General features: G+C 39.2%; 1 long non-coding RNA gene across 1 annotated transcript in view; it reads right to left on the reverse strand.

The window, feature by feature from the left end:
• LOC140526277 (uncharacterized) overlaps positions 1-8,735 on the reverse strand; it is a 34,041-nt gene extending 25,306 nt beyond the window's left edge. The window contains exon 1 of the long non-coding RNA XR_011974304.1: positions 7,279-8,735. This is a non-coding gene — a long non-coding RNA (uncharacterized lncRNA). The remainder of the gene's footprint in view (positions 1-7,278) is intronic.
• Between the last annotated feature and the right edge of the window lie 18,197 nt (positions 8,736-26,932).

Raw genomic sequence — 26,932 nt, forward strand, 5'->3', positions numbered from 1 at the left:
GAGACAAATATAAGCAAAGAAAAATATAATCCCTATTCTCAAGGAGGTCACATTCTAAAAAGGAATCTGAAAAGCAGTGAGGTAGGGAAGGAAAGTATTTATATGGAGGCATGGGGCAAAGTCCACAGAGTCAGAAGCAAAGTCAATAGGGAAATGAGGGATGACTGTCATAGATGCTTCCTCAAACTGGAGATTGTAGGAGGAACTCATCAATGGGAGAAAGGGGACATGGGAGTAGCAAGAGATATTTCTGGGCAAGAAGTCACAAAGATACAGTGGGAAAAGGCCAGAGAGTCAGAAACAGATGTGGGAGAGGAAGAACATGGAACTTAAAGTTATACGATTATAGATTTTGAGCTGGAACAGATGTTAGAGGTTATCTGGTCCAGGAGGTCTTCACCCTCTTCATATCACTGGCTCCTTTGGCAGACTGGTGAAGCCTGTGTAAATTCTATTACCAAGGAAATCAATTATATTGAAATTCAGTTATAAAATACTTTGAAAAAAATCATAGATTATAGGTTAAGAATCTTGTTCTAGTCCAAATATCCTCAGTTTACAAATGAGGAGCCAGAAGCACAGAAAAGTTAAGTGACTTATCCAAGGTCATACAGGGAGGAAAGTGACAGAGACAGCATATGAATCCAGGTCCTCTGGCTCCAAAGACAGTGGTTTTTCTATCATGTTGTTATTCAGTTATTCAGTCACGTCTAAATCTAAGGGACTACGTGAATTTTTGTCCATGGAGTTTCCTTGACAAAGACACTAGACTGGTTCACCTTTTCCTTCTCCAATGTGTCCCCATTTTACAGAAGAGGAACTGAGGCAAATAGGGAATTAAGTGACTTGAGCAGGGTCACACAGCTAGTAAATGTCTAAGACTAGATTTGAACTTAACAGACTCTAAGACCTGTGCTCTATCCATTGAAGCACCTAGCTGCCTTCCCCACTCCCCATCCCCATCCCCACTCCCTCTCTGTATGACTGCTTCTGGAATCTGCCTTAAAATCCTAACTGCTACTTACTTTCTCCAAGACATTGAGTTGCCTGAAGGCCTGTTTCCTCATTGATTAAATGAGGAAGTTGGACTATGTGACTGCTATGGTAGTCAAGAGCAATTCTAAATCCCATGAATTCCTTAAGAGTAGACATCTTTACTCTTTCTTGTTTTACTACATAACAATTTATTCTTATTCAGTCTTTTTCAGTCAAGTCCAACTCTTTGTGACACCATTTGGGGTTGTCTTGGAAAAGATAATGGAGTGATTTGCCATTTCCTTTTCCAACTCATTTTTTACAGATGATGAAACTGAGGGAAACAGGGTTAAGTGACTTGCCCAGGGTCACACAGCTAGCAAGTATCTGAGGCCAGATTTGAACTCAGGAAGATGAGTCTTCCTGACTCTGGGCCTAGCACTCCATCCACTTTCACCACCTAGCTGCCCCTAAATAAAGCATTGTCCACAGATAATTATGATCTGGTCAAAATTTGACAGGGAGTCAGCAGGACAGGGTTTGAATCCCTACTCCAGTCTTCTGTTTTCAAAGCCAGCATTCATAGCATCAGATCATTGCTTTTGAGCAGAAAGGGACTTATAGAGTCTTCAAGACCAACTCTTTCCTTTTTGATAGTTGAGAAAACTGAGGCCCAGATTGCTACATGACTTTTCCAAAACTCCTCTGACTCCAGACCTAGGACCCATTCCATAGCAACGTTGCCTTCCTTACAATTCTTTCCACCATTTTTCAAGTTAATCTGCAAAGATATAAGCACACAAATTTTCTCCTTTTCATATATTTTCTTTTCCTTAGAGGAGGTTGTTTAACTTTAGGGTAGGTATTTTTAAAACTTAAATGTTACTTCTCTGTCTTTCTTAAAGTATTTTATTCCATTCTATTTACTTACTCAAAAAAAGAAAAGAAAAAACAAATGCCATACCGGTTGGCTGAAGAACCAGAGGGTGTGGACGCAGCTTAAACCTCATTAATTTGTGTAGTGGAAATGAATGACAGCTCTAGTATTATACACCAAGAAAACAACATTAAATTTCAAATTGGAAGCAAAAAAGGAGAAACACTATTCTTACCCTGTCAGCTCTACTTGCAGAGGCAAGGTTTTTTTTTCAAGGCATGCACTACCCCGTGGCCCCCCAAAATTGAACAAGTTAGGAAAGTCCAACGTCAGAATCTGAAGAATTCCAGATCCCTGCACAGAAGATTCCCTGCCACTGCTAGGAACTTTAAATAAATTGAATCAAATCCAAAAATCAAGGAAACGAGTTAAGAGGAAGATTGTTGTTAACTAGGTTCCATAGATCCCCAAAACTTATGGTCCTCAGAATGTGAAAAAGATAATTCCTCTCTGCAAGGCATCTTCTCTTTAAGGTCCTTTCTAATGCTAAGTCTACCTTTTTCCCTCCCTAGATTGATTCTTTTTTTTTTCTTAGAATTGTAAAAGGTTCTTGATATTTGCTTTCCATCCATATTTATTTAGATATTTTGTTTATCTTCTAAGTCCAAGCAAAGCCTCTCTGTAAAAGCCACTTCTTGGACATCAGAGGGGAATTTTGAGATCAAATTTGTGAAATGTTCGGCTGTTCCAATGGATCTATAATCTTCTAGTGCAGATGGCAACCCTTGCAGGCTTTCTAATCCTTCATTGTGTCCATGGATTTATTCTCTCTCTCTCTCTCTCTGGGCTTCCATTTCCTCATCAACACGAAGGGCTAGAAGCATCACCGGAGAGTCTGGAGAGTCTAAGTGGAGCACCAGGAATGAACGCTGATTGGACCCCTTTTGGCTAACTCTATGTCTGGGAATCCTGCTTTTGTTCAAATCTCAGATCAAGCACCACCTTCTGTAAGACACATTTCCTCATCTCTCCAAGCTGCTTGTGTTTCTCCCTCTGCTTTGAGACCAAAAGAAAGCGATTGATTCTTTTGTGAAGGCAAAACTAGGCTATCTTTTGCCTCAGTTCTTACCTACCCTGAATGGGAGTTGCCTCAGACAAACTAAGCCCTGGGAAAGACCTTAGCCTAAAAGGCCAAGGATGCCACTGTATTCAGGGCTATCACCAGTCACCAAGACCTGTCTTGTCACTGAACTCCAGTGACTCTGGAGGAGAGAGTGAGGCTGATGACTTTGCACAACTCTGCCTCACTTAAATCCAATTCACTTGCAAGTCAAGACATTGTCCTTCTGGTGTCATGGTCCTCTTTGAGAATGAAGGATGAATAATGAATGACAAGTCTATGATTGAATGATATAGTCATTTCTTCACTTTGTGGCCACAACCAAAAAACAGAGTTAGGGATGAATTAGTCTGATCATAGTACCTTTGGAAAGGAAAATGAAATTAAACTGAAGACATGTCAATTTTTGTTGAGAGGAAAATGAGGATGGGAAACTTGAACCCAAGTGATCAGGACTTCAGAGGTTGGATAATTTTCTTTTGCCAGATCTAGCAGATCCAAAGGAAGAGAATTTCTCATCTGAATACTATTCCTCTGGTATTTATGACCCTTCTATGTTTCTTTATTTAGTATTTAAAATATAAATCTAACCATGTCAACTTGCCCCTCACCCAAAAAAAGCTTTCAGTGGCTCCCTATTACCTCTAAATTAAAATACAAATTCTTCTTTTTGCTATTTAAGGCCCTTCACAACCTGACTTCAAACAACCTTTCGGGCCCCTCATATTACTCCCCTCTTGGTCCAGCCTTCTTGTCAGTCCTCACACAGAACACTTGACCTCCCATCTCTGGGCCTTTCCATTGGATTACACACGTTCCTGAAATGTACTCTTTCTCTACTTTCCCTTCTTAGAATTCCTTAGAAGCCCTCTCCAAACTGTCTGGCATTTATATGATACATATTCATTCATTCTCTCTCTCTCTCTCTCTCTCTCTCTGTATACATATGTATATACACACACATGTACATATACACATATATACATGTATGTATATATATATAATACACACATGTAAATATGTGTGCATGTATGTACATATTGCCTCCTCCCTTCCTCCAAGCCCCACAGAATAGCAGAACCTTGAGGACAAACACTGTTTCACTTTTCTATCCCCATCAACAAATGCTTGTTCATTAATGAATTATTATTCAATTGATTTTCCTATGGCAGCAAAGCAAATACATTCAAGGGGGAACAACAAATCTTAATCTTCATTAGGAGGAAATTTTAAATTGTGATGAAGTACTACTGTGTTTTAAGAAATGATGAGTTCAATGATCGTAGAAAGGCATGGAAAGGCTTGCAGAAAATGATGAAGAGCCAAGTGTGCAGAACCAAGAGAGCATTGTATATAGTAACAGTATTATTATTTTAAGAACAACTTTGATCAACCAAGTCATTTTGAGTACTATAAATACACAAATTAAAAATAAAGGATATAACAAGAAAGATATTATCTGCACTGATAAATAGATGTGTGTATAGAATAATTTTACATATATATGTATATGTGTATATATATGCATATATATGTATATGTTTGTAATGTAAACATCTCTAGGGTGGGATGGGGGGGAGAAGGGAAAAACAGAAGTATCAAAAAAGAAATTTACATGATAACTTTACATATTTAAAAGGAATAGAAAGTTATCCATAATAGATTTACAGTCTCATATGCAATCATCTTTTTTTATTATACTGTGTTATAGAAATGCTTGTTTTATTCCATAAATCAAAACTAAAATAATTTTTTTAAAAAACTCTGTAATGTTTACTTGAGTAACAAATATGCAGATTTCCTTGGTTTGACACTTGCATAAAGCATTAAGCTGTATTAATGGATCCCTGATCTTTGTATCTTTTCTTTTTTGCTAATTATCTTAATTCTACCTCCAAGCCCACCTGAAATGTCTGGAGATCTGGGGTCCTTTATTATTTGGGCCCCAGATCCACACTCCTTGGCCTAACTTCAAAACAATTCTCTTCACAGTTACTTAAACCAGTGGTTCAATGTATAGGTCTTTTACTACCCCTTTCCCTTGGTTCTGGATAGTCAGTACCTTTCCTCAATGTCCCTGAGATAAGTTTTGATCAGTTTCTGGGTTCTTCTCATTTTACTATTTTTCCCCTATTCCCTTCCATCCTGGCTTTTACTGTTTTGTTATAGGAGTGGTTAGCCTGGCTCCTGCATTCTGGACATATCCTTCTGGGTTCCCTCCATCTCACTCTCTTTCCTCTGGAAATCAGAGTTGAGAACCTAAAAGAATTACAATTCCTTCATTTTGAAAAATGAAGCCCTGAGAAACAAAAATGGTTTGTCCATGGGAACACAGGTAGTTCTCTTTTGGAACTCAATAGACCTCTGAAAATCCTCCTATTATGTTTTTTAAAAACTAGATCTTCTTATCTCTCCAATGCTGGTACTCACAGGCCTAATTCACTACAGAGCAATCCCACTGTATCTCAGAACTCCCCAGCTCAAGAGATCTCCCAGTCTTTTCCTATGCAGACAGACAGAAAGAGAAAGAGAGAGAGAGAGAGAGAGAGAGAGAGAGAGAGATTACAAACATGTGCCAACACATTGAGCTAAAAATCCTCATATTCTATACAACAGTTTCCACCATAAATAGGCCACGAGAATGGATGGTGGATCTTCCAGACATGAATCTGTTGAACCTACATTCAGTTTATACAAACTTCACTGCTTGTCCAAGCACTGTTCTTTCCCTCAAGGCATTTATATGCAGAAAAGCTCATGTTTATGTTTTACTGTTAATCCCACCCCAGCACTGCCAACAGTCTAGAATTTCCCATCCATCCATAATGATTTGGGGGATGGATCAGGTTTCACAGGCCTACGTTGCACAGGTAGATTGGTGACAGTGGGGAATGGGTGAAGGTGGTAGGAGAATGAGGTGGAAAGAAATCTAGGGTTTTTAAAATAACTGTAGTTCCAAAAAGAACAAAGAGGCTGGATCATCTAAACAGGCTGCATAGTGGTGTGGTGCAGCCAGTTTGGAATTATTAGAACAGGTAATAACTTAGAGAAGTGGACTTGAGGGGTAGAGGACAACTCAAAGACGAGAGTGTTTAGATCAGGGAAATTCTGTGAGAAATATACACTATAGCCAATGGGTCACAGTTTAAGGAAAATAGGATTGTAAAATCACAGGTTATAACACTGGAAAGTATTCGAGATCAAATAGTCTGACTCCTTCATTTTATAGATGAGGAAACTGAAGCCTACTTGCATTTCCCTCAACTTGGCATTTCACAGTCTATTAGGAATACTTACAGTCTGTTAGGAATACTTACTCCCACTTCTTGTCATCTTTAACTTCTTTCAAGTGGAACTCAGATCCCATCTACTACCGGAAAACATTTCTGAACCCCTAGTGGGTACTCAGTGCTTTCTCCCTACTCTTGCCTTTATCTATCTATTTAAATGCCATAATCTCCACTACCTGAAGGCAGGCACTTTTTCATTTTGTCTTTGTCTCTCTAGTGCCTAGTATAGTATTAGACACAAAGTTGGGTGCAAAATGGGTGAACAACAACGACAAGGCACTTAAATACATTCTTATTAAATGAATTATATTTGCCACAATGACAATCTTGAATTGAGACAGAAGGGCAGGCAAGTCACTTGACCTTTTGGGGCCTCATCTAAAAAGTGAAGTTGGATTAGATGACCTCTATAATCTTTTCTAGCTCTAAATTTATCATTTTATAGTGAAAATATGAGACTCAACCATGTCATAAGATCATAGATTTAAAGTTAGAAAGGACCTTAGAGGTCACTCAGTCCAACCTCAATGTACAGATGGGGAAACTGAGACCCAGAGAGGGCAAGTGACTCACCCAAGGCCAACCTTCTAAGAAAGGAAGAAACAGAGATCCAGTGAAATTGTGACTTGACCCCAGGCACACCACTAATACATATGATCCAATGTGGCAACACAGGGAGCATTTTGCAAACCTTAAAGTGCTATATAAATGATTTTGGCTATGATCAATATCTAATGGGGAATGAATTCCCAGGTCTTCCTGACTCTTCGAAGGATGTTCTATCCACTTCATCACACTGCCTTTCCCTTTAAATCAACCCCAACTTCTGTATTCTACATAGTTTCTAGCATAATATCTTGCACATAATATAATGAGTGTTCAGGAAAAGTGTTTTGTTGACTGATTCTTCCATGACCCAGGAAACAGAGAAATAGTTTTACTCTTGAACTGGTGCTGGAGGCAAGGGTGAGTTGGAAATGCGTAGGGAAGACTTAGTATCTGAACAGGTAACTTACCCAACCTGTTTGGGTCCTGAATTTCCCTCCCATTGTTTGTGGCCCTTAAACAGAAGTCTGAGTGTTTCCAAAAGAGATTCCTTTCAGATAGCAGTGGGCAAACAGTTACTGCAGATGTGTGGGGGCATAGCTGATGTCCCAGGAGCAACATCTTACAAGTAGAAACCTCTGATTTCCTAGGAGACAGCATCAGACCACCTAAGGGACTGCTGTCTCTGGGGCAGTGGAAAATCTGGAGTTTTCTGCCCTGGGTCACAGCAGCAGTAGCTCCGTTCTCTGGTTATACATAAACTTACCCACCCAAGAAACAAGGAATTTTCGGCAGAACTTTCTCCCAGTCAACTTCACACTTACGTCTCTACCAAGTGCAACACATAGTTCCTCCCCGCTAAACAAGATCTCTCTAAATCATTAACATGCCTTTCCCTACAGGAGTTACTTTCTAATGCACTGCTTTCAAACTATTATTTTGGTGGGAATCTGTTGTTTATTTTACTTGTTCTGCTAAGGCAGTCCTCTCTGTAGGTCAGCTTTTAAAAAAAATTAACTTGGCACTGTTAGGAGAGTATTTTCACATAATTTGTCCTTTTAGATCCTTAATTCCAGATTAGAGAATCAAACAATTAAAGGCACCTAAGAAGCATAGTGGTATAGGATAGTCCTCAAAGCTGCTTTAGGAAGACCCGAGTTCAAATTCTACCCCACACAATTATCAGCTTATGTGACCTTGGTCAAGTTGCTTCTCCTCTCTGGACATCAGTTGCATCTATAAAATGAGGAAATTGAACTAGTTAATAACTGAAGTCTCTTCCAGCTCTAAATTTTTGCACCAATGTCAGATTTTTTTAAAGAAGAAAATATACGAGAAGTCATAGGTCACAGACTAGACTGGAGCTATTTGGTGGGTTGAGCAGGAAGGAGGAACATTGCTTGTCTATCAAGGGACCCTTCTTGAGACATTGCCTTTGAGGTATGAAAGGAATGGATGGATCTTTGTTCTTCTTGTAGCAACTGAGGAACCTATGTTGGCAAGAGAAAAAAAAAGAGGAATGTGCCAGTTAATTTAGTAACTGTTCCCCAAGCAAGTCCACCCCTTTATCTTCAAATATATCTCTAAATTAAGTCCTGGGAGCTCTAACATCCTGTCCTACCCCAGTTCTTTGGTTAGGTGATCCTAGACTTCCTTATATGAAGGATGAGAGTCCAACAGAGGAGCAGGGTACATTGAAAAAGATGGAAAGGGGAGATGGAGGGGAGGGGAGCAAGGCACATCCTTTCAAACATAATGCAATTGCCATTTCTTCAAGGAATCCTGTTCCACATTCGGACTGCATGTAACACTTTGCTTTGGAAAGAGGATAGGAACACACATTTATTAAGCATCTGCTATGTGCCAGGCACTATGCTAAGTGCTTCAGAAATATCATCTAATTAGATAATGACCCTGACAACAACTCTGCATGGTAGATGTTATTATTACTTCCATTTTCAGGAAACTGAGACAGACAGAGGTTATGTGATTGGCCAGATTTGATCTCAGGCCTTCCTGACCCTAGGTCCAACACTTCATTCTCTGCTCTACCCAGCTGCCTTTCACTTTAGCTCTAGCTACTTTATGACTCTAATTAGAGATGTGCAGTAAAGAAATGGATTGGAGGACATGCGTTCAAGTCCTATTGTGTGATCTAGGGCAACTTACTGCATGTTTTTGGGCTTAAAAATCCCTTCCCACTCGAAGTCTATGATCCTCTGTAATATTATCTGTGCTGGTGGGGTTTTTTTTTAATTTCTTTTGTCCCTCTATTGGACTAGAAAATAATGGGGGGAGGGCAGAAAACATCCTTCACAATCACACTTTCACTGACTACTCTCCACCTATTGGAATGATCTGCTCTCTGCGTTTTCTCACCTCCATGCACTTTTCTCCTGCTGGATTCTGTGCCTTCAGTGTCCTCATCCTTACTTTGTCAGATTCCTTAAAGCCTCTCTGATACCACTTTCTCCATGAAGCCTTCTGTGACTGAGTTAGTAACAATGGTTTCACTATCTGACAGCTTACAGCATTCTTCCTTTGCATGCCTCTAATTCACATATCATGTACCACTTTGTATTACAGTTTTGTTTTTTAGACTTCAAACTTTAGACTTTCTAGACTCTAAGTTCGTGCAGCACTCCATGGACACAATAAACCTTTGTTGAATTATCCACTACATCCTGCTGCTGTTCAGCTGTGTCTAATTCTTCTTCTTATGTATATGCATGTATATGCCTATATACACATAAATATGTGCATATATTAATGTGTGTGTATAGAGAGAGACAGAGAAAGAGAAAGGAATGTCCTCTGTCACAGCATGGGTACATGACCCTGAGCAAGTGACCCCATGTCGTTTCTAAGACTATAAACTGCAGACAAATGACTCGTTTGTATTTGTGCCCACTGAAGGAAAAATTAAATCATACATATGACCACATTTACAATGGGATTCAGCCTAAGCTCCTCCTTGTAGTTATTGTTCAGTTTTCCCAGTTGCGTCCCACTCTTTGTGACCCCATCAGAGATTTTCTTGTGGTTTACCATTTTCTTCTCCGGCTCATTTTACAGATGAGGAAAATGAGGCAAACAGGGTTAAATGACTCACACAGCTAATAAGTCATACAGCTAGTAATCTAAGGCTGGATTTGAACTCAGGTCCTCCAACTCCAAGACTGGGTGCTCTAACCAACCTAACTGCCCACTATAAATAGGTGTGCTCGCAGTCAACAGGCATGTGTATGCGTGTATGTTGTAGCTGTAGGTTCATAAATTTAGCAGTGAAAGAGACCTTAAGGGTTCTTTACAGAAAAAAGAAATCGATGTTCAGAGGTGGTTTCTTTTCTGAGATCACACAGATAGTAAGTATCAAAAAAGGAGTCACACAAAAGTCCTTGGACTCCACATCTTTTGCCCTTTTTAGTGCTCCAACTAACACACATTAGTACATGGCCCCAAGCTGGAGGATGACATTAAGAATAAGGTTTGAATTTGTCCAGTGAAATGTTCCTGAAAAAGCCCAGAACACATCTCTTAGAAAAAGGATATATCATAGATAAGAGCCAGGCCTCTGATTTTCCTGCTATAAGGAATTCCCTCTGCCGGAGCAGGTAAGCAGCTTCTGGGAAACTCAACAGTGTTAGAGAGTTGCCTAGAGCTTTGAGAGGTTAACTGATGTCCAGGGTCACAGAGCCAGGGGAGAAAAAAGAAAGAAAAGAAGGTCTTTTGCTCTTAAAGCCCAGCCTTAAACCCAAATCACTCTGGTCCCAGACCAAGCCTACTTGGTTACTCTTTGGTTCCTGATTGGTTCAGAATGAATTTAAATAAAAATTGTTTCTGTTTTCGACAGAAATGCCAAGTAACAGTAACATCTTCCCCTTCCAGATCTATCTTTTTTTTTTTAAAGAGGCTACTCTTTGCTCCATTTTTATTAAGCCTTAATCTCTGAATGGGGACAGCCTCAGTCAAACTGAGACCGGTTAAAGACCTCAGCTTGAAAAGGCCAAAGTCCCCCACTGCATCCTGGGCTATCTCCAGTTGTCCTGATCCATATCTGGCCACTGGACCCAGATGGCTCTGGAGGAAAAAAGTGAGGTTGGTGACCTTGCACAGCCCTCCCTCACTTAAATCCAATTCACTTGCATGTCATGGCATCTCATGATCCTCTTTGAGAATGAAGGACAAACAGCATGGGCCAGTACATGGCAGAGTTGGGATTTGTACCCAAGTTTTCCTGACTTTGACAACAGCTCTATCCATTAGGCCATGTTGTCTCTTACATCATATAGAAGAGGTTAAAACACATATATGCGCACATGTGCCTACACACATATACACATTCCTCCCCTTCAGAAAGGGGATTGTGAAATACCACAATGCATGACCGGAATTTTTAAGTTCAATTCAGGTATCACACCTGCAGAAACAAACTGAGCTATGCTGTAAATCCGCCTATGTAAGCACAGAGAGCATTGAACTGGGAGACTGAAAATGTGTATCTGCCATTAACTGCCTTCTTGACCATGGGTGGTTCAATTTAATTTTTATTTAACAAACAAATAGTTTCATTACTCTGAAACTCAGTGTTCTCTTCTGCAAAGGGAGGCAGCAGAATAAAATTACTTCTAAGGTCCCTTCCAGCTTTAAGAAAAGTCTATGCTTTTATGACTTGACCATGGCAGAAACTCCCTCCCACTACCTTCCTCACTCCCAGAGTTTTCTATCCCTATTTTTCTTCGATCCTCACCTTAGTCCTAGAACAAAATCTACATTTTATTCTCTGCTGAGTGCTTCCATAGACCATGTTGCTTTTTTAGTCATTCTTCAGTCATACATGACTCTTCATGACCCTATTTGGGTTTTCTTGGCTTTGTTAGTTCCTTTCTCTAGATCATTTCACAAATGAGGAAACTGGGGCAAAAAGGGTGAAGTGACTTGCCCAGGGTTACCGTGCTAGTAAGTATCTGCAATTGAATTTGAACTCAGGAAGATGTGTCTTCCTAACTCTAGGTCCAGCACCATTCATGCTGCCCTTTCCATAGACCATAGGCAACATAATTATCCTGACTCTGATACTAGCTTTATCATCTAGGCCAAATCACTTTAATTCTCTGGGTTTTACAAATTCCTTTAACATTAAAGTAAATTAAAAAAAATTTTTTTTTTAAATCCTTAACTTTAAAATACTGATGCATGCTAAAATGATGGCTAAAGGTCTCTTCCAGCTTCAAACTAGTTTGACTCCTTTGTGTTTGGCATAGATCAAGGCATCTTCAGAACTAAACAAAAATAATCTTCACTTCCCTGTAACACATAAAATCAGAAAGAGAAGAGATCATTCCTTGTCCAAGGTGGTATAACAACTAAGTGGCAAGGTTAGGACTTGAATTCAATTCTTCAGATTCCAAATCCATTACTCTTGACTACTATACTGTACTAATTCACCAGATTAATTTCTTCCTCAGTCTTTGGCCCATTTTTGCTGTTGTATGATCATTTCAATCATGTCCAACTCTTTGTGACCCAATTTGGGATTTTTTTTGGTAAAAATATTGAAATGGTTTGCCATATTTTTCTCCAGCTCATTTTATAGATGAGGAAATTGAGGTAAACAGGATGAAGTGACTTACCCAGGATCACACAGCTAGTAAGTATTTGAGGTCAAATTGTACTCAGGAAGATGATTTCTCCTGACTCCAGATCTGACACTGTATCCACTGCACCACCTAGCTGGACCCTCCCCCCCCACTTTGGTCCATATTGAAGGTTAAGAGGTTGGTATAAGGCAGTAGTGTCAAACTCATACAGAAACAGGTGTCACTACAGTATAACTAAGTATCCCTGCAGGTCAAATACTGACTTGGAAATTCATATATTACTATCAACTATGTTTTATTATATTCTTATATGTTTTGTTAAATATTTCCCAACTACATTTTAATCTGATTCAGGCTTCACAGTATTGTGTTGAGGGTCACATGCAGCCCACAAACCATATGTTTGCTACCTCTAGTGTGTGGAAGAGGAAAAGGAACCTGTGATTTCATTAGTAGAGGGAACTCCCAGATGAGGAAATTCTACCAATGTAGGTCAGCATCTTCTCTGCAATTTATAATCTAGAGTAACTAGGTGGTGCAGTGGACAGCTCCTTGGACCCGGAGTCAAGAAAAATTGAGTTCAAATCTTGCCTTAGATACTTACTGGTCCTATGACCCTGGGAAAATGACTTCATCTCTGCCTGCCTTAGTTTCCTCATATGTCAAGTGGGGATAATAACATCTACCATTTACAGAGTTGTTCTGAGGATCAAATCAGAGTAATATTTGTAAATTACTTTGAAAACTTTAAATCACGATATAAATTCTAGTTATTGTTATTACCTAACATACTATAAAATAAAATCATTTTCCCAGAATAACATTGTTGTTGGTGTTTGTCCTTTTTTTAAGAGGATCAATGACATAATGGGGTGATGTTTTAACTTGTGAGAGAATTGGCTTTAAGTAAGGCAGAGTTGCACAAAGTCGTCAGCCTTGCTCTCTCTTCCAACATCATCAAAGTGCAGATGCAAGACAAAATTTAAGACATCCCTCTAACTCACCAACAGGTTTGAGGCTCATTGGTTAGTTTCATCCTGATTTAGCCTATCTACTGAGACAGTTTTATTGGAGTGTGGCCACTGAGTATGCTATGACTTCTTGGAGTCACAAGCGAAAGGTGGGTGAAAGGTGGACACCAAAGGTTGATGAGTAGCCAGGAAAAAGGTTCAGCAAACCTCACACCAGATAGGCCACAGATTTAACCTTGTAAGGGCCATGAATATGTGTGTGATTATTATTGCACGTAATAAGTATGAAAAATAAATGATCCAAGTGCTATTATCTTAAAAATGGAAAGATATTATTGATGTTGATGATATGTTGATTCCCAGAAAAAGCAAAGTACCTCCAGATCTGTAAAAGGCAATAGAAAAGCCTCAACACTACTTCTAGAAATTTAATTTTGTTTCATTTTTTAAGGTTCTGGTCTCTGTACTGTTGTTTTCTTGCTGGACTTTCTACCACTAGCAGTACAGATGGTAGCTATGTTTAGATTCATACAATACCGGAGCCAGATGGGATCTCAAATGTTAAGTCTAACTCTACCATTCTACAAATAAGAAAACTGAGGCTCAGAGAAAGGAACTGACTTGGTAAAGTCACACAGATGGGTAGTAAAGGAACTGAAACTGAGAGTCACAATTAGGACAGAGTGATGTGACCTTGCCTCGGGGCACTAAAATCTAGGAGGAAGCTTCATCTCTATGGCACCTCTAAGCCAACTCTAATCAGTACCTGAAGCTAGCCCATCAACCCTGCCATCTTCTGGGGAATGTAGCACCCTCCCTCTCCTATCTGCTCTCTTACATTGAACTAATTCAATTAAGTGAATAGTGGCATAAGTCCAAGACAGAGAAAAATATGTAGTTTTGTTTTTTTTTATGGTGGCAAAAAAACTGGAAACTAAAGGAATCTCCACCAGATAAGGAATGACTGAACAAGATGTGATAAATGAAAGTAATCATACTCTATCACATTCATTTACCACAATTTGTTCTGCTGTAAGAAATGAGGAAAACAATAGTTGCAAAGAGCCATGGAGAGATTTATATGAACTGATGTAGAAAAAAGAAGCAGAAACAGAAAGACAATTTATAATACAACATCAGTGTTTTAAAACAAATAATTTTGGTAACTTCTATAAACTGACAAAAAGATGAAATGGACAGAACTAGAAGAACAACTGATAACATAATGACAATGCTATAGGGACAAATAACTTGGAAAGCTGTAAGATCAATACAGGTGCCGTCCATGATTCCAGAGAACTAATGACGTAACATATTATCCAGACAGAAAAGTGATGGATTTAGGGTGCAAAATGAGTCATTTATATTGCTCTATACCACCAATGAATTTGTTGTTCTTGACTGTACATATTTGTTTCAAGGAATTTGTTTTTTCTTTTCTCTTTTTTCCCAATGGCAAAAGAAAAAACACATTTCTGTTCATTTAAAACAAATTTTAAAAGAGAAGCAAGAGGCAAACTATAGATGTGGAATTTTCACATTTCACTTTCAATTTTCAACTTGCACTTTCAGTTGAACTCACTGTATAGTTCATTTTCCTTCACTGTTTTACTTTGTTATAAGAGAACTATCACAGACTGGGGGTAATCCATCAAAGTTTGTAACATAAAAACAAAACAGGTCAATAGAACTTATAAAAAGAAGGTTAAGGTAAAAGCATGCATCTCACCTTTTTGGGAGATTAAAATATAATCTGAGTTCCTAATTTGGGAACTGTGACTTTTTAAAACATATTTTGATAACTCTGTTTCAATATAATTTCTTTCCTTTGCAATCCTATATATTTTATGCCTTTAAAAACATTATTCAGAGAAGAGGTCCCTAGGCTTCACCAGACTTCCAGAAAAGTCTGTGATATCAAAAAAAGGTTAGGAAACTGTGGTGCATAAGATTCTGTCTCTGTACAAACAACTACATTCAGAAGATGCCCAAGGGCCAACACAGAATTTTCTCATGGTTGGCTTTTGGGGGTAAAATGGAAGCTTTATTGACAGAAACACCGAACTACAAGATAGAAGACTCTAGAGAGTACCAAGAAGCATCAGCAGCTTTCAAGTAATCCCCTGCCCAGGTCTGTCCTGAAGCCCAAAGTTGCCCAACAGTCCTACCCTTGAAGTCTGCTCCTTACCCTCACCCCTATTCCCACTGTGGAGAACTTATAGTTTTAAATAGAACTTCAAATCAAAGGAATGAAAAGGAACAAGGCATTTATAAAGCACCTATTATGTTCTAGGTACTTTGTCTCATTTGAAACTAAGGAGTCTAAGAAATGGAGACTTCACTTGAGGTCAGGGATCTCCTACAGAGATCCCTCCTCAACCATTTTTGCATGCTTACTTATGAGTCAATTTGTACTTAACAACTTGGGGTGTATGGAGTGTTCAGGGAAGACTAGCACCTCTGGGGTGAGGGATTGCCAAGCCCATTTCAGTGTTGTTCATTCATCTTTGGTGTTCACCTTTCACCCAACTCTTACCTGTGGCTCCAAAAAGCTGTAACCTGCACAGTGACTACATCCTGGTAAAATGATCTGGGCAGACCGGCTAAACTAGGTTGAGAGTAACTGGCAGGTCTCAAACCTATCAAGAGTAAGTTTACCCCAAGTATGTGAGGACTTCCCTGAGTAGAAAGATAGGAACAATTTGTTCCAATAGCCATGGAGGCAGCTAAAGCACTGAAGTAGGCACTGTGGAATGCTTAGAGCTTGGTTAGACATCAAAGACACCAAGTTCAACCACTACATCTTGAGCAGTTTCCAGTCCTCTTAACTTCTGTTCTGCCACTGGATTTTGATGACTTTGGAACAAAGAGTGAGGCTAATGATTTTGTACAACTCTGCCTCACTTAAATTGAATTCCTGTGCAAATCAAGACATCACTCCATCATGTCACTGGTCCTCTTCAAAAACAAGGAACAACTTGGAGTCCTTCAACACCCCAAATTTAAGCAAGGGCATTTCCTAAGCTTGTATGATCATCTTTGCAGGCTTGGGAAAGCTATGTATAATGTATCCTGGCCTGAACCTGCTTAAACACAACTTCTCATCAGATGGAGAGTCTGTATAGAACTCTGTAACTACCTGTGCTCCTTTCTCCAATATCTAAGGAATTAAATAGTGCACTGTTTGGATTCTTGTCATGATTCCCTCCTCTGCAAAATGCGACTGGATGGATTTGAGCTTGTAAGGTCCTGCCTCTTCTCCCCACCTTCCACCAAAAAAAAGACAATAATTCAAACTTATTCCTGGTGGCAAGAATTCCTAGTCCTGCTGAGGACTAGAAAATATGTCTTGTCTTTTTGTCAGACCAATGTTTTGTCTACTGTCTTTACAAAAACAATGTAGCACTATAGGAAATGATAAATATAACAAAAAACCTAAGGGGATGTGTATGGACTAATGCAGACTAAAATGAGCAAATATTACAAATATTACCTCATATCATCCTCACAATAACCCTGGAAGGTAGGTACTATAATCACTGCGATTTTACAGATCAGGAAACAGTCACACAGAGGTTTAGTGGCATGCCCTGGAGCATATAGCTACTAAGTGTCTGAGGTCAGATTTGAACTTAGTTCTTTATAATTCCAGATCCCGTGCTCTATCCAATGGACCACCTAGCTGCCAAAGTATTTTACCATGCTAAATTTAATATGGACTTTTTAAAAAAACAAATCACATAAAAAAATTCATGGTTTCATATACAATCCTTTTTGTCATGTGCTAAAATATTCATATTTTTAAGTTTATACAAAAGAATATTTTAAAAATAATGTGTATTAATATCCCAGGTCATAGTCTATGCTTTCTCACCTTGATCCCTTTCAGCTAGGGCTCATAAGAGCAAAGCATTTGGCAGGAACAGAGTCCCTTTTGGTAGCAAAGCCTCTCCAGGAGTTCTGCTTATCAGCAATAGTCATCATGCTGGGGAACAGGACAACATTCTATTGGTTCAGTAACTGGTTAGCACTGGGAGCAGTAATGGAGAGAAGTGGAATGGATGGAGAAGAGAAATTGGAGAAAACCAATCAAATCACGGGTCACAAATTCAGACACAATGCATTAGAATCCCAGAGTGCCAGAGCCAGCAGTGATCTGAGTCCAACCGCTCCATTTCATAAGAGGAAGGTGTAGCAATATGCCCAAGGTTGAATACCTAGTTAGCAGCAAGCAAGGAGAACAATCTGTGTCCCCTGGCTCCAGGACACTTTCCACTACATCAGGTTTCTTCTCCATTAAAAGGCCTGGTGCTGTCAATTAGGTCTCTGGGGAAGAATGCAGAAGGGAGATTTGAGACGGTTCACAGAGTCTATTAAGGTTTGTTGTCCATGTTGTTGTTCAGATTTGTCTGACTCTTCATGACCCTATTTGGGGTTTTCTTGGCAAAGATGCTGGAGGGGTTTGCCATTTCCTTCTCCAGCTCATTTTGCAGATGAGGAAACTGAGGGAAATAGGGTGAAGTGACTTGCTCAGGATCACACAGCTAAGAAGTATCTGAGGCCAGATTTGAACTCACAAAGATGAGTTTTCCTGACTTCAGGCCCAGCACGCTTTACTGTACCACCTAGTAGGTCTATTGAGGTTTATAGGATCCCAAAAAGCTAACTCTTTTCTTCAGTATCTACATTTTAGGTACTGATGAAAATTGTATTTGCCAGATTTTTTTTGGCCTTTGGAGTTTCATCATTTTGAAGAGCCCTTCAGCAAAACAAAAGCACAAAAGGGTTGCCAAGGCAGAACTGAAAACCTCAGTGCCCACCTAGAATGAAATGATCCTTTCTGAATATCTGACTCTGAATAGATAGAGGCTGAGAATTACACAGTGTCCTAAAGGTCTTCAAGCTATTAAAGTCTTAAGCTGAACTAAGACTTTTGGGACACCCCTATTTGAGATGTGTATTTGACATTTGTTTGAGAGGAAAGGACGGGAGTTCTTGGGTAAGAGCATAGGAGAAGTATAGGAGGAGAAGAACCAGGAAATGAAGATTGTTAAGGAGAATATAGAAATAAAGATTCATATAGCCCCCTACTACATTCCAGGCATAGTGTTAAATCCTTTTTTCTTTTTCCTTTGCTTTTCTTTTTTAAATAAATATGATCTCATTTGATCCTCACAACAACTCTGGAAGGTAGGTGCTAGTATTATTCTCATTTTTCAGCTGAGGAAACTGAGGTAAACAGAGGTTAAATAATTTGCCCACAGTCATACTATTAGGAAGCACCTGAGACTGAATTATGAACTCAGGTCTTCCTGACTCTAGGCCCCAAATGCTAAGAACAAAACTAGAAATAATAGAAAAGCTTAAGGAATGGGTAAGGCTGGAATATCTAAAAAAAAAAAAAAGGTGACCCAAATCTAGAATCTTAGAATAAAATTCTTAGAGAATCACCTTAATACCAGCATGAACAAAAGAAGAATCTTCCAGTCTTTACACAAATATTTCAGCAAGGGTGAAAAGAAAAGAACACAAGGTCAAGAAATAATCAAGAAATCCAAGAAGATATTACAGTTAGTACTTTTTCTCAGTCCAGGTCCACACCAAGAGATTGAAAGAAGCCTGGAGGCTCTAGGGAAAGAGTCTAGACAGAAAAATCCATACGAGGAGGTCAGCTCACCCATTCCTACATTAAAAAGCACAGGAACCAGGATCAAGCTGCAGAAATTTGGATCTCTCCACTGCTTCTACCACCTACAGCTTTGAATCAGAGGAAGAGTGATGGAAGTCAAGACCAAGGTGTAGCCAAGGACTTCAGGAGCCTGCAGCTGTGTCATTCTGACTTCGAACTAGGTCTCAGGAGACTATGGAGCTCACACTGGGAGGGTAATGATTAGGGCACACTCTGGACCACAGCACCCTGGTGCAGCACATTGTCTGGAGCCACTCCTGAGGACCTTGAAAAGCACAGTGCTCATTACTCGGTCCAGGACCAAATAAGGCCTCATCATTGCTTTCAGAAATGGCCCCAACACAAAGTCCTAATTCAGTAGGTTTGGCTGGAAAAGGAGTACACAGAAAAAAAAATGGCAATAGTTCTCCCTGCCATATTATGACTTCCCCTCTTGCAGTTTTGCTACATTGTGGCCTAAGAAATTAAATGGGAATCTTTGGGGAGTTTTGTGGGAGATGCAGATGACACACAAAGATCAGCAGACAACACAGAAAAGGTTTACAAACTCGGGAATGCGTAAAATATATGTATAGTATTGTATAATATCAACATGTTTTAGCTTTTAGCACCAAGATAATTCAGATTTTGCTCCTCTGGTATGATGGGAAGACCAACAAATTTTATGCAGATTTTCCAGATCACAGGGGCACCATGTCCCTAACCCCCTTGATATGGAAGGGATAACTAATGAAATATTATGGAGCCAAGGAAAATAATAATTCTACATCATCTACAAGTAAAACCTCCAAGAAAACCACCAATATACCACAAACTGTCCTGGACACAATGGCACAAGAGTTTAAAATGATATTATAAAAATAATAGAGCTCTAAAGAAAAGAATAGGAAAGGAAACTGGGGTCCTACGGGAAAGAATTAGATGGAGAATAAACAGCTAAGTGTAGAAGGTACAAAATCTTATTCGTTTAATTTACTCAAAATTGCAGTGACCAACTATCATTTGAGAGTACTGATGAGAGTAGTGCTGATGACAGAACCTCCAGAGAGAAGAATGCACTCAAGGTGCAAAATGAGACTCATTTTTGGACACAATAAATACATGGATTTATTTTGCTTGATTAGTCCTATTTGTTAGACAGATTGGTTTCTGGCTGTTGTTTCCATTAAGGGAATAGGATTTGTAAGGAGAGGAGAGATTGCAATAATGATGATCAAAAAAAGAGGAGGAAGAGGAGGAGATATATTTTTTTAAAGACTTGGTTTCCCTGTCTTGCACCTAGAGTCAGGAAGATTCATCTTCCTGAGTTCAAATCCAGCCTCAGACATTTCCTAGTTGTATGACACTGGTCAAGTCACTTAATCCTGTTTGTTTCCTCATTTGTAAAATGAGCTGGAGAAGAAAGAAAATGAAAAAAAAAACCCAAATGCGGTCACAAAAGAGTCAGACATGACTGAAAATGAATGAACGATGCCTATCTTGCACAGGCTGAAAGTCTAAAGGTTACTCATGGGCCTGATGCCACTGTTGGCACAGATTTATCCCACTCCCTTTCTGACCTGGACTGCTTCTCCCCTCATTAGGTAATCTGGTGCTTATCTCCTCTCTCCTGTAGGCTCAATACATGAATGTTATATTTAGTGCAGGCACCTGATCAGTATAGCCCACCACAGTTCAGAACTTCCAAGTTCAAGAAATCTGTTGGCCACAACCTCCCCAGTAACTGGGATCACAGGCATGCACCACCACACTTTGATAAGAGAATAATTTAAACATTTTTCAATGCACAGAAGAGAACAAAAGAAATTCAAAAAGAATCACAGAAAAAGAGAAAACTTTTAAAACAATGTTGAATTTATTATAGATGTTATAAAAGCAAACTGTATGTAATAGATAGTCTCCTTTTCAATATGTAATCATCTTTTTTCCCCTATTCTACCTTCTGTAGGGAAATTTTTCTCTGTGCATGAAATGGAAAATTTTTAAATTTTTTTTTAAATTTCTCAAATTTAATTGACAACCAACAACAAGGTTGACCAAAAGGTCAATAGAAATATGGTTAATATTAACCTTACCTGACCAATGTACAGACCAGCATTTAAATCATCTCCAGGGGCTCCTGCATTCCTTCCTCTGAGTATTTCCAGGGTGAAAGGTATCCACAAAACTTAAACTGTAATGGTCATTACTCTTTCTCATTCTTCCCACTCCCTACCTTAGGACCAGAAGACATCAGGAAAATAAAAATTATTTCTTCTTCAGAAAAAAACTGGGACCCATGATCTAGATCAAAGCAATCAAATTGGTGGGGAAGACTGAAAATAAAAAAAAAAATAGAAGAGAAGAAAAGTAAGCATATTCTAACGAATATTTTATATTTTAAAAAAATTTTTAGTTGAGATCTTTTTTTACTTTATCAAATATGTCCTAACCTGATGCTCCACATTGAACCCTTCCTTATAATAATGAAAAATAATTAATTAAAACTGAGTAGTTAGTCAAGGAACATTTATTGGACATCACTATATGCTCGGCACTGTGCTAACGTAAGAGACAAATTGAACTTTTGTTTCCACAGAAATCATGTAATACCAGAAAGTCTCTTATTTGCTGCCAAATGGAGGAAAATATATTGATTTAGAGAGAAAATCTTGGGGATGTTGAGTAATACTTCACTCAACAGGATGTGGGCACCTGTTGTTTAGATCAGCATATTTAAAGGTGAACATCTCCTCCCTTGTTCATTGGGTAAATCCAGGAATTGTCTCTTTTGTGTCCACTACTCCAAAGGAAAACTTCATATCACAACACTGTCTTGAACATTGGGACTCTTCTTATGTTAATGGTGAAGGAAACCCAGATGCCCTGGGCTCAGCTCTCATCAATTGAGAAAATTCCTTTAAAAATATTTATGATTTGTCATTCCTTTACTAAATAAAATATAGAAGAAATGAGAATAGGGGAGGGGAGCTTGAAATGTGAAACATAATCAAGAGCAGAGACCCACGTGGCGGGGGAGGGGGGGGGCGGGGTGGTTAGGCGTTTTCGGATAGGCTGTGAACACTGAAGCTCCCAGCCAATAGAAGAAGGGGAGGGAAATGCGAATCATTATATATTTGCCTTGAACAAATGTGCCTGTGATGTGTAGGTCACCCGCTCTTGCAAGAACGAAATAAATGCTTTCCTTGGTTCATTAGTTAATGTCTTATTCTTTGGTGAGCACGGTTCTCATACTAAGTTCTGGAGATAGAAAGAATGGTAAAAGATGTTCCCCGCCATTAAGAAGTTCACAGTCTCATAACAAAGACATCATGAAAACAATTATGTATAAACAAGGTATATCCAGGGTAATCACCAGAAAGAAGGCCCTAGCTTTAAGGGGAATCGGGAGAGGATTTTATAAAAAATGAAATTTTAGTTAAGTCCTTAAGGAAACCAGGAAAGTTCCTGCTCCCAAGCAGTTGGTATTCTAATGGAGGAAGACAACACACAAAATGGACCAGAAAAGCAGAAGGTTATGAGAGAAGGTACCTGCAGCTAGGCATGCATGGTTTTGAAGTCCAGAGAAAGTCAAAAACAAAAGCTGCACAGAAAGATAGACCTGTCTGGGTCTTTACACAAAAAGGAGTCTCTACGAGGAACTCATCAATGGGAGAATGAGAGGAGAACTTGTGGAGGGATGCAGCAGAATGAGAAGACCACGGAGATGGCAGTCTGTTCCAGAGTAAGGAGGCCGGGCTGCTGAAAGTAGTTCCAGGATAAGCTAGCGCCAGAGGAGGCATGGTGTTGAAATCCAGAGAAAGTCAGAAATGGGGCCGACAAGATTTGCTAACAAGGAGCATATGGAGAATCATTTCTATAGTACCAGGTGATATGAAGTTGCCTGGTACCAGATGGAAATTTTATCTATGAGATAATTATTAAGAAAAGAGCAAAGAGACTCTCTTGGCTAATTTTCAGGGTAAAAGCAAAAAGCAAAGAAAATTAACCCTTAAGGGATACATGCCAATTATCTAGCAACTGTTGCAATGGTTTCCATGTCTGGTATCCACAATTCTGTATATATTCTTTCTTTTTTGCTTATAAGCAACAAGCAAATCACACAACCGCAAACCTCATCACCTCCAGTCCCTAATGGAGATGACCCAAGACGCTGAATCCAAGAGCCTTGGCAATGGTGCCCACAAGATCACCATCCCTCCTTCCAGCACAGGACTTATAGACAGCAATCAGGGGAGCAATAATTTTTGGAGAAGGGGCCATATTTTTTGTCACCATCAACACCAACAGCTGATCAACTACCACAACGAGGCTGGTGAGTCTAAGAATCCTGGGAATGACAACATCTCTCTCAACACCAACAGCCATGCTACAGGAAGCAGCTTCAGTGGAGATGCGCCCTGACAATTGTAGATTCAGTAGCCACAGCTACTGAAAAGCCAAAAAAGACAGTGGTCAGTACCAAGTTCTCAATGCTCTCAAATGATTCAGCACCAGACATTGATATGCTTTTAGTAGTGGAAAATGCATTGCCATCTGCTTTGCATACTGTACCCTAAGAGCCATGGTACCTTTCTATTTGACTTATAATTGAAACCTCTATGTGTTATCTCTCCCCTATAAAAATGTAAGCTCCTTGAGATTAAGGAATATCTTACTTCTCTATTTCCATCCCCAGAACTTAGTACAGGGTTTCTATATAGTAAGTGCTTAATAAATATCTTTTCATTAATTCATTCATATGGTTTTGCTTCTTAGAATTTTGTAACTGAAAGTGTTATCCTACCTCACTCCAAGCAATATAAATGAAGCAATAATGTTTATTATAGATTTTATATATATATGTATACAAATATGGAAAACTAGGTGGCCCATGGATAGAGTTAGAGTCAGGCAGATCTGAGTTTAAATCTTGCCTCAAACATTTATTAGCTGTGTGTGATCCCTGAGAAATTTCTTAGCCTCAATATCCCCATCTGTAAGAAGAGGATAAAAGTAGCACCTACCTTGCAGAATTGTTGTGAGGATGAAATAAAATAAAACATGTAAAGCATTTTGCAAACTTTAAAAACTATATGTTAGCTATTATTATCATATGCACATTAGCATGTGGTATCATATTAATAAGTAAGTCTAGGCATCTTAGTATAATAAATACTTATTCTCTCTCCCTTATAGAATATAAGACTTATACATATGGGAAAGTGCATCCCAAGTTTATGGAGGAAATGTTTTGTTGTTACATTTTTACTGTTATTTCATTAAATGCCTTTGCTTTGAGCCAGCTTTGTCTTTTGGCCAATCAGGAAAACAAAGCTAACACATCAAGTAGGAGTGATGCGGTGCTTGGCGCATGTGCTTGGGCCCCAATTCTAAAATCACATTTCTCCCTAGCCTCAAAGCACTGTCCTAGGCAGTTTCTCCCCAACCCAAGGACACAGCCTGCCCCAGTACCAACTGTTATCTCCCTTCCTACTCCAGTAGCCAGCTGCACCTATAGAATTTATTAGTCTGAACCAGCTGGGTACTGGTTGAATGGGCTGTGTACTGGGTCATAACGACATTTACTACTCATTGACCAATCATATGTATCCTAGACTTAGATATGTGCATACTCCCATATATTTATCTTATCTAACAATACATTGATGAGAGCAGTCTGATATTCCTTAGTCAGCCCTGACCACTAGTTGACTTGGTGATGTTTCAAGTCTAAAATCACACCTCCATGTAACCCCACCTTGGACTATTTCCTGAAGAACTCTGGATAAAATACTTGCGCAGTAGATATTAAAAGTGCATGTTCCTTTAAGAACTAATCACTCCTTAACCATTCCCTCATGGATCGTGTTCATCCTTTGTTGCACAAGAAGACTGTGTCATCAGAGAAATAATGATGTGACTTGCACTTGACTTTGTTTTGAGTGAAGGAGGCATCCCACCCTGAATCACCTAGTAAGCATATTTTGTACATGCTTTACTGTGGAATATCCTATATAAACTTCACCTCAATGCTGTCAAATGATTCAGCACCAGACATTGATATGCTGTACCCCTCTAAGGTTGCAGGTTCCCTAAGAACTCTTGCTCACTGAAAAGCATAATAAATCTTTGCCTTGACCTCAAGAATACTTGAGTCCATGAATTATTTCCCAGACAGCCCATAAAAGAACTCCAGTCTTGGAGTTCCTATACCTCTATCTCTCCAGCCCTTATCAGGGGATCATGGGCTATGATTTAGAATGGATGCACATCCAGGGAGAGCTCTGAACCTGGGTGATCAGCCCATGCAAAGTGATATCACAGTTTATAGAGGAAAATGGTGAAAGATTATGAGCAGCATGGCCTTATAAAAGCAAAAAAGTTTAAAAACTCAACAAGGAAAAAGAACCACCCAGAAATTTCTTGCATGTTTCCTCGCTCAGAGAAAAGATATATACTTTTTTCATAGGAGACTTCTGGGGATACCATTCCTTCTTTGTCATCAATAGCTCTAAAAATGAAAATTTTAGATCAGATATTAAGGGAAGATGGTCTCTTGGAAGGCTATGGTGAGTCACCTAGACCAAACAGGATCTTCCAGCAAATGATAAGGTCTAAAGCAGTTTGCTTTAAGATTTTAGGGGACTTATGGTGAACATTGTAGCAAGGAGGAGCAAAGGACAGAATGCTTGGCCCAAAGTCAGGGCAACTCAAGTTTAAATTCAACCTTAGACACTTTCTAGTCTTGTGATCCTGGGCAAATCAGTTAAACTCTATTTGCCTTGGTTTCCTTATCTGTGAAAAGGAGTTAATAGTGCTTACCTTCCAGGGTTGTTGTGAGGACCATGAGATAATATTTGCAAAGTACTTAGCTCACAATACCTGACCCATGGCAAGTACCATATAAATGTTAACTATTACCATTTATTATTAGTATTAGTATTGCAGGATTGTCATGAAGCTCAAATGAGATAATACTTGTAAAGCTCCTGACACATAGTAAGTAGGTTCTATATGAACACTTGCTCCTTCCCCTGTCTTCCTGGGGGCTGACTGTATTGTGTCAAGATAACACTTGCTCTTACCTGCGAAAGCATGACAAAGCATCAAGCTAACAGGAAGCACCTCCTCTTGGGCCAATGTCTAGAGTCAATCAAGAGGTCAGAAGATGGATTACCTCAGTCACAAGAAGCTAGAAAGGGGATTTTTCAACCACTAGACACCAAAGGCCTGTACAAAGATTCTGGCAGGCACTACACTGGGCAGATCCATTATCTCCCTACCTAAAAGAATTCATTAGATCGTTTGTATGTACAAGAAAAGATTCAAAAGTTAAAAACAACTCTGATAGGCTGGTGGTCATGGTGAAGTAGGAGAAGGGTTACTTAGGAGAGGAAGATCTGGAAAAACAATGTCCCTAATAAAAGGACCACTGGAGTTTCGTCAAACTGGTTCAGCGAGTTACTGGGCCATCTGCTTTCCTTAATTGTGGGGGCTTACGTGAGCAATGAAGTGTCTTAAGATTATACTTAAAAAGTTTTTATCTCTACATAACTCTGTCCCTTTACCATACATGGCAGAGGAAGGTCATGCCTGGAGCATTTCTGTTCTATTTTGCTGATAGGGATGGCCTCAGTAGGAAAACATCTGAAGAGCCTAACTTGTTTTGGCTAGTGGAGACAGTCTATTTGCTTTCTTTCCCTCTCCTGACGTGATGCACTTTGTGATGACCACAATACAGTAGCGTTAAATGGACAGGGTGCTAGATCTGAAGTCAGAGGAAATGGGCTCAAATTCTGTCCCTGACACATAGATAGAGGATAGATAGACAGACAGACAGACACTCAGACAGACAGACAGATAGATAGATAGATGGATAGAT

This window comes from Notamacropus eugenii, chromosome 2 (genome assembly GCF_028372415.1).
Source record: "Notamacropus eugenii isolate mMacEug1 chromosome 2, mMacEug1.pri_v2, whole genome shotgun sequence".
Taxonomy (NCBI): Eukaryota; Metazoa; Chordata; class Mammalia; order Diprotodontia; family Macropodidae; genus Notamacropus; species Notamacropus eugenii.